The sequence below is a fragment of the Astatotilapia calliptera genome, chromosome 16 (genome assembly GCF_964374335.1).
Source record: "Astatotilapia calliptera chromosome 16, fAstCal68.1, whole genome shotgun sequence".
In the NCBI taxonomy this organism is placed as follows: Eukaryota; Metazoa; Chordata; class Actinopteri; order Cichliformes; family Cichlidae; genus Astatotilapia; species Astatotilapia calliptera.
In genome coordinates, this window is record NC_137437.1 from 33,456,843 (window position 1) to 33,465,885 (window position 9,043).

Here is a 9,043-nt window from a genome sequence, read left to right on the forward strand (position 1 = left end):
AAAGGTCATTGGCGCATATGAATATGAAGATTCCTGCACTGATATGCCTATTAACTGCCAGTATCTGGAGAAATTAAGTGTTTCTGGTAAGTTACGAAGAGCCTGAGGTGTGAGTCGTCTGTCATTCAGTGGATGAATCCAAATAGAACTAATGGTTATGACACTGAGCGCTTCTGTCCAGACATTGTGTCCAGCCAAGCACTTAATCAGAAAAGTTTCCGAGCCTCCAAAGGTGAAAGAAAGCCAAGTAAAGCAGAGGATTATTGCAATGAGTTGTTACATAAGAAAGTTTGCAAACAATCATCTCACTGCGTGGTGTCAAATACAAGCAGTCATTACTGCCGAAACATTCACCGCCGCACTCGAGCCTCTCTCAGGTCTGTCAAACTCAATCTCGTGTAGCTAAATCAGGCTATACGGGCTCATCCATTCATTCAGAATCAGGTCATCAACCACCCACGATGAGTCCCTGTCTGTCTGTCTTTTTTTTTTTTGTCTCGCGTCTCCCCGTTGTGACAAGGCTGTGGACAGGTGGGTGTGCAGGTGTGTCCATTGATCCACAATGACAGGTGGCCTCTGAGCCTGTTGCCTGGAGACAGTGTCTTGGCAGGCTTGACAGGGAGGGCCAGCTGCACCTCAGGCAGACAAGGGACAGGCCAGACCCGGTGCCCAGGTGGCGTGACTGAGGAGAGGTCGGCGATTGCAATGTATCGTGAAATTATTTCTTAACAAGAAAAGGATTCCTGCAGCGCTTCGCATTTATCATGTGTGCATTTATTTGTCAGCAGGCACACAACAGACATTGAGCCAACGGACAAGATTTTTTGCAAGGAGAAAGGACAGACAGCGGGCTGATGCAGGATTTCAGTGGAAAAAGGTACTCAGTGAGGCTAAAAACAGCCCTTCAGAGAGCCTGGAATATCTCTGTCCTAATCCACATCCTCAACAGGAATGTAAAACAATAAAGGACCATTTAAATAAGTCTAATTTACGCCACATTTCCATGCACTTTTTGTTTTATATTGCTTTTCTCATTTTTGCCTCGGTACAGATGATTTGACATTGTAATAATGTATTTCCAGCTCGGCTCTTATTAATTCTATTACCATTCCCTCAGAATTAAACCATATCATGCAGGGAGACAGCCATTGTAGAGAGAAACAGAAGCTCCAGTGGACTATGATGCAAACACAGTTTGAACCTCTACAATATTCTACAATAGCATTCACTGATTTGGACTGGAGTGAAATTTAGTTCTTTAATGAATCTTTCATTTTTATCTTTCATGAATCACATCCCAAAGTCTTCACAGAAGATCCTGGTTTGATGGATCAGTGAGTTGATGTCTCGCTCACCCCTGGCGTACAGCTCGTCATCCATGTACAGGAAGTAGCTGATGTTCACTCCACTCCTGAATCTATAACTACATCCTTTCTTTGCAACGAAATGGCTTAAGGGGTTGCAGCCTGTGTAGCAAAGCAGCAGGTACAGTACATTACGTTGCTATACTCTACTGATGCTTCTCACCTTCTATGTTCACCCTACTTTTATCCTCCAGACTGTGCCCAACAATGCCATCATTGCCCACTGGTGCTGAAAGCAAAATCCTGCAGAAAAAAAAAACATGTCAGTGACATGTTTTTAAATTATTTTTTTTTATTATTATAGTTTTTGCCCACATTAGGAAGCATCTGCCTGCAATTTCTCTGTGCCTCTGTTTTGTATTATCTGTGCCTACGTTTTTGCACTCTAGCTTTTAATACATGCATTGCACCCAATGGGCAAGTGTCAATTAAAATAATCATGAACAAAATAAATAAATAAACATTGTTTTGATCTATCCGTTTTCTAAGCCTTGTGTAAAAAAAAAAAATTAAAACACAATTGTTCCCAAAAGGCAGGCACACTGGTCCAGGTGAGTAAGAGATGTGTGGAGAACTGTGTCTTCTGTTGATCCGTTTCTTTGAAACAAACTGTTGCAGGTCAAGGTCAGCAGTGATGACAGTGTTAGTGGAGAGAGAGGATGAGTCTTTTAAAGCAGTGGTGATGATTGGAGCTTGAAGCCAGTGTATCAAGGCATTTTACTGTACTTTTCTTCAGCCATTAAGACGGCAAAGAAATAAACAGCTGCAGAGATACTACAGAGCAGTCAACTTAAGTGTAGTGATTAAGATGGTATATGATTTGAATGTGTCGCTGTAAGTGTGCTCGTCCATCATAGTGTTTATGTATCTGTTTTACACTTTAAATATGTGATAAGTCTTATTGTTCTAAGAGGACTCTCTGTGTTTTGATCATTAAATGCTAATACAGGGAATCAGCAGATGTTTTTGTGTTTGTAATGTATCTGTGTAGAGGATGGTGGTTTATGTTTCTGACACCAGGACAGTTTAATCTGCTGTGAAGGCTAAAAGTGAAGACAGATGCTTCTTTGATCTCATTCTGTCCTTCTATATTATTTGATATGATATGAACTCTAAATGAACTACATGTGCAGCATTGTTTACTTTGTTGTGTATCTAAGATGCCACTAGTGTGTAGTAGTGGTCCTCTGGTGCTAACATAGTATATTAGAGTTTGCTGATATTACTTCTTTCTAAAAATCTAGTTACATTTTGTCACTCTGCACTGCAGTTAGAACAAACTGACTGAGTAATGCGCTCTTGCTTTTGTATTGTATCCTGGAAGTAGATCATTAAAGACTGTAGAGGGCTTGTTTTCTGTATGTAACAGAATGAATATTTAGTTTTTGTTTTGCACTGAGTGTTGTCTTGCTTTTATTGCTTGATCAGCAGCCAATCACCTCCCGTCTTCTTATTATAAACAGTTTCTAGCCGCTGCCTTAGTGTCTCCCTTACTCTCTCGCTCTCCTGTCTTCATTTTAAGTGGTTACCTTGGAACATTTTATTGAATTTAGGCCAGTTTATCTGTTCTTCAGGCCTATTTAGACAAAATGTCAGTGGTATGCATGTGCGCGCGACATCAAAGGTTTTGCCAATTTGATTACAATTTCAAAGCATTAATCAGTTTGCTGCTTAGAGTAAAACGTGTGTTTGTCTAATGAAATATTGCAGACACTTAAAAGTTAGTTAGTCAGGTGATTTTTTAAAAACGTATTCTTGCAAATGTTATTGTAAATGTTTTAACAACACTGGAAGGGGACCCTTTTTACCACTATGGATCATCTCCCGTCTCTCATAGCCCATCTGGCCACAAGTAAACTCAGCACTGAGTCGATATTTACATATGAATAGATAAAAGCCCCCCTTTTACTCATTCTTTTATTATCATCAGTAAACTAACTTGTAAACACCTGTGGCTACTAATTGTAATGCACCTGAATGCCTTTTTGGTTGTTGGCAGTGGTTTGAAGTGAATTTTCCGTGGGTAGTATTCCCAGGTTATTTGTGCTGGAAAAGTCGCCATGAATCTGGGATGCTCTATTTTACAGTCATTGCTATTAATTCAGTGGTTTCCTTTGTGGTGAGGAATCAGATCGGCACAGCAAGACATTCGTGGAATAATGAAGTCAACTGAATATGTGGACAAAACTGCATGGTTGAGATATGCTCTGATGATATTATATATAAGTCTCTTTGAGCTTCTTCATCATTGTGAACATGTTCTTATTAAGTGCAGTGTGACAGAATATTATCAAGTAGCAGAATTATAGTTTTACCATCACAGAGGTGTTGGGAACATGTTGGGAAAATAATTTTAAACAGAAAGAAAAGGACCCAGTTTACTACCCTGTGGAACTCACATGCCACAGCAGGTGGGGTGTTATAAGAAGAGGACCTATTGGAGAAATACCAATATCACAGAAAGTAAGTTGCCATGCTGACCAGTGTGGTAGTTTAAAGCATCAAAGGATTTAAAAAAAACAAAAAAGAAAAACATTAAAATGGCTTCAGAATATCACCTATGAATAACAAAGATGACAGGGAGAGCAGATTATTTAGTTGGTTAGTGAGGCTTTTCTTTCTGAAATGTTGAAATTACTATGAGAAAGGTTATTACACTGCTGTCTGAAACAACAGTCGGCTCCTCAGATTTAAAAAGTAGGGGTAATGTGAGTAGTTTTACAGCTGGAGGGAAAAAAGAAGCCTGATCCAGAGGATAATTAGATGGGGAAAAGAGGATATTTAGGCATCAGGAGAAGTCTTAAACAAATACACATTTTAATGGTAAATATTTCAGACATGACAATTTGTAAAAAATTTCAGGCAGGTCAATTTGTGTCATCTTAAAGACAACTGCTAGGAAAAAACAGGTAGGGCTTATTTAACAGATAGAGCAAATCAATCAATGAAAGTCCTTGTATTACTTTCAGCCTGAGTGACGAGAGCTTATCAAGAAAACTGAAAAAGTAATTTTCATCAGTGATGACAATAAGTGGCTGCCATGACGTTTTAGGTTCAGAGGTTCTTTGAGTATTTGCTTTTGGAAATAGAAAGCTTTAATACTGACCTCCCTGACCTCCACTGCTAGCTGGCTAAACAGTAACTAGGCAGCTATGACAGTTTACATATCTCACAAACCGCAAGGGTCAAATACATAATCCATTAGCATAGCATGCAATCAATGAAATGACCACAGTCTGACCACCAAAGGTGGAAAAAAACTGCTGTAACTCCAAATACCAAAATTCAACCTTACTGTGATTGTATGGCATTTCTGCGCTGACGACAACATGTGTATACAGCCAGATCGGTGTGTGAATGCAGTTGCCTGTACACACTGTTACACTAGAAGACTCACCTTTTCCCATCTGGTCTGTGATGTGAATGGCCAAAGTCCAGACGCAGTTCAGATTTGCCAGCTGTGAGCACCTCGAAGTGGCACAAGAAGCGCCATCTGTACCTGCTAATAGGAATGGGATGGGAGGTAATGTAGTGCTAAATAATGGTGCTGGGATACTTGGAATCCCCCTTCCCCCAAACCTCCCACCGCATTAAAGCACAATCACTTTTTCAAAGCAAGCAATAATGTGGCCTCATCATTTCGCAGGTCTCACTCTGTTTACCATGCTGCAGCTGAGGCTGGTAAAGTCGGGGAATATTGATGTTTTAATCAATCATCCAATCACTGTGTGAAGGTTCTAATAATGCAGTGTGCATTGTCTTGTATCTCATTAAGGTGGAAAGAGTAAATGTTTTTGTCTGACAACATCTGTGACCCTGATAATACAGTGGCAGCCTGTCTATACTGTCTTACACCCCGGTGCTTGTTGGTAAAGTCCTCTGAGACCTGAAAAGATTGAGAACTGTGTGTCTTCTATCGAGCTCTTCCTATCCTCTTCCTACGTAAATCAAAACCTAACAAATCAAAGGTAATTTATGCTTAAAATTGTGTTTCCAATCATTTCATAATTGAGCTCAGTATCTCCCAGTTCTCGCAGTTCAGGTTGTATTTACGCACCATTGTTTCCTCAAAGGATTTGTCTCAGTGGGGAGGCAATGCCTGTAAATCACAAATAAGAATATTTCATATAAACAAGGATTTTATGTTCTCATGCAACCAAATACTTCTGCTATGAGCCACCATTTATAATTTTCTCTTTTTATTTCTGCGGTAGGACTGCAGAAATAAAATATGCACTCACCAGGCATTTTATTAGCCCACCTGTTTAATACAAATATTCAATCAGCCAGTCAAATGGTAGCAAATCAACAAATCTAGGCACAAACCAAATAGGAAGGGAAGATGGTTTAAGTGATTTGGTACACGGCATGGTTGTTGGTCAAGTCTGAGTATTTCCACACAACTATCTCTGAGGTTTGCAGAGAATGATCTGGAAAAGAAAAAATATTCAGTGAGCAGCAGTTCTGTGGTCAAATATGCCTCATTGATGCCAGAGGTCAGAAAAGAGTAGGCTAACAATCAGGGTCTGCAGAAGAGCATCTCTGATCGTGCAAAGCATCAAACCTTGAACAGGTCAGTGACAGCAGCAGAAAACCACACCGAATGTCACCACAGCCTATCAGAGTTGACCATGTCCATCCACATATTACCACAGTGCATCAGAAGCCTGATGTTACATAATAATGAATAACTCATCCACAAAAAAAAATGTTATTTTTTTAAATAATGAAGAAGCAAAATACAGAATGCTGTTTCAGTGAGTCACTGTAGGTGTTGCCGACGGGCACATCTGTGACACAGTCCGTGTTTTTAAATGATGCTTAATGAAGAAAACAAAACAAAACAAATGGCCTTCAGTGCAGATTTCCTTCACCGAGCATATATGTATTGTGACTCATGGCTGGGGATAGCATATTGACATCAGCCACAGTATGATACTCTGTGCTTGTGGTCAGGATTTCAGTAAGACCACAGTGTCAACAACAACTGCCTGCAGCAAACACTTCTCCAAAGGTCACCACCGTACATGAGAAAGGTCGCCACTGTACAGCAGCAGCCTGCGGTTTGTTGTCATGCCTTTACATAATAGTTTATTATATGAAATATTATAGCATTCAGGGAAAACAAATCCTGGTCTGCTAAATGCAAAGAATACCCTGAAGTTCTACAGAAGAGAGTCCAGTGACAGTCACATGTAAATAACTCATTCACAAACCCTCCTGCATCTAACTTCATCTCAGAGTTTGTCCCACATTCTCAGACATATGTTCTTTTTCATGTCAGTAAACCGCAACAAAAAGAGTTTTATCTTCATATATTCTTTATATAAAAATATAGCTTTTCAAATCTGATTTGCAGATCTCACACAGGTTCACCTTTTTATGCTACATTAGCCTGCCTACAGTTGCATCTGCAAGCAGCTTGGCAACCCACCTCGATCTCAGCTGTTCCTCTTCAGTGTCTCGTCAGTGTCAGTGAATAATTATCTTCATTGTTTATTACATAGGTCATAAGTGTGATGTTTATTAGCCCTGTGACAGGCTCATGACTTGTCCCAGGTATGGCTTACATAACAGTTTGAAGCTAATGAGAAATTACTATGATAATGGTATAAGACAAGAGCATCGAATAACTACGATACTGTATGTTAAAAACTCAAGTGACAGTATCGAGCTTAAACTACTCGTGATAGTCGCCTTGAAGGAGATGCAAAGGTCTGTGACAACCACCAGCTGAGATGTGCAGTCTTTGCGGTTCTGGCCTGGTGCCACTGCCATATGCAACGTTATTTTTAATATATGGCATCATTTATCACAGGTGATTTTTTTAACCTGACCTCCTCCTCTGCTTTGTAAATGGCAATGTTCCCTTCTATAAATCCAGCCTTCATCTTGTTATGCTGCCATAAACCTGATTATGAAATTGTACATGGCAATAACAAAATAGCTGCCAGGGTTGGAACCTTTTCAATAAACATAAATTGTGAAAAAATAAATAAATAAATGCCTCTGGTCTGTGTCCAACCCCTGATCTGTGTACATTAAATAAAGTAAAGCTTTTAAAATCTGATTATTTTACAAACACAGTCTTTAGAAAGCTACTAATTCGAATGTAACTTAATGTGTGTTATTCATTCGTCTCTGACCCTGAAGTCAGTTTATTTCAGAGCCCCTCCACACACACACATTCATCTCCATTAGAGTCAGTGAGGGGTCTGCCAAGCCCTTCGCACCTCTGTCAGTCCCCATACTTTGGATGACATTGAGCCCAGCAGTAGTCGAAGAGCTACAGGGGAGGTGAGGGTGACTCAGTGGGAGTCCTTGTGGTGTTGGACTCCTGTAACTGCATCAACTGCTACTACCTTTATGACTACAACTACTGCTTCCTCTGCTACTTCTGCTGTCCTGTGATTTGTCTTCTCTTACTGCTACAACTGCTGTACATCCCTGCTATACTACTACCACTGCATGAATAAATAGCTTTGCACTTTCACTAGCTGTAGAGATGGTTGCAAAGTGTAAAGGGGAGGCAGCTCCCCCTCCTCTTTACCCTTTCATCCACCATTGCCCATCAGACCCAAAGTCATCCAGGAAAGTGGAGGCCACAATTTTATTGGCACTTATGACCCACAGCAGACCTGCAGTGATCAACAGGGGGATGGACACTCCGACATGGCATGGCCAAGGAGGCCAGTGGACCATGGTAGCTTCATTAACACCGGTACATTAACTTTAAATCCATGCAAAGCCACCCCCAGCCCCTGGATATCAGGTGAGAGGCCTCAGCTACAGCTTGTGAGGGTCAATCTGCAATAAAAGGCATCCGTTTTCACAGCCTGCGGCAGAGAGATTGGAGACCTCCCACTCCTATTTGAGCCATTAACTTCACCCTTTCATGGCAGACAGAGGGACTTGTGACTGAGCTCCCATAATCCCTGGCATTACCTTCACCTGACCTTCATATGCCCAAGGAAAGAGCAAGGATGTATGAAAAGATGAGTCTGCTGAAAAGAAGCTGCAGCTGTTGAAAGAACATTAGTAAAAGAGATATAGAGGGAGTATGTGTGATTTCCAAATTTGTGTTTTGGAAGGAAGTTACTGTGTTTCTGAAGGTCATACTGTAGCTTAATACATACAAGAAATTACCCCCGATATCTCTAGGTCTGTTCAGAGGACGTGGGCTTAACAAACAGCCACTGCATTTGTACTGGTCAAAGTTAGGATTATGGTTAAGTGTTACATAATGACTAAATGAGTTAAAACTGAATAGAAGTGCTCCCACAGTTTCACACTGTGCTGCTTTATCTAGTAATCATTATTCAGTATCTGCCCACGGGCCACACTTTAAGATAGTGGGGAAGTTCTGAAGGCTGTCGAAGTACAGCAATGGCTTTCTCTGAAAACTTTCAATAAATCTTTCAGCCCTAATGAAGACAATACCAGTCAGGTAGCTGTTTGGTTCACTGAAAATTAACTGTGGTCCATTTGGCCAGTCAGTGCAGAATGTTTGTACTGCTGAGAAAGCTGATATTTGAACTCTAGTTCAGCTCAATCAGCTTTCTTCTAAGCACACTCATTTGTTCATCACATGAAAACCTAAAAACAAACCCACCAAGCACTACTAATGCAGAGACATACAGGAAACCAAGTGATACATGCATGTAACTAAAGAGTTTCAG

At 40.5% G+C, this 9,043-nt stretch overlaps 1 long non-coding RNA gene across 1 annotated transcript; it reads right to left on the reverse strand.

Annotated features, from left to right (window-relative positions):
- Positions 1-752: 752 nt before the first annotated feature.
- Positions 753-4,937, reverse strand: LOC145421111 (uncharacterized). Its single transcript, XR_013902402.1, has 2 exons — positions 4,762-4,937; positions 753-1,607 (listed from the first exon to the last, which is right to left on the reverse strand). It is a non-coding gene; the product is annotated as an uncharacterized LOC145421111 (long non-coding RNA).
- Positions 4,938-9,043: the final 4,106 nt, after the last annotated feature.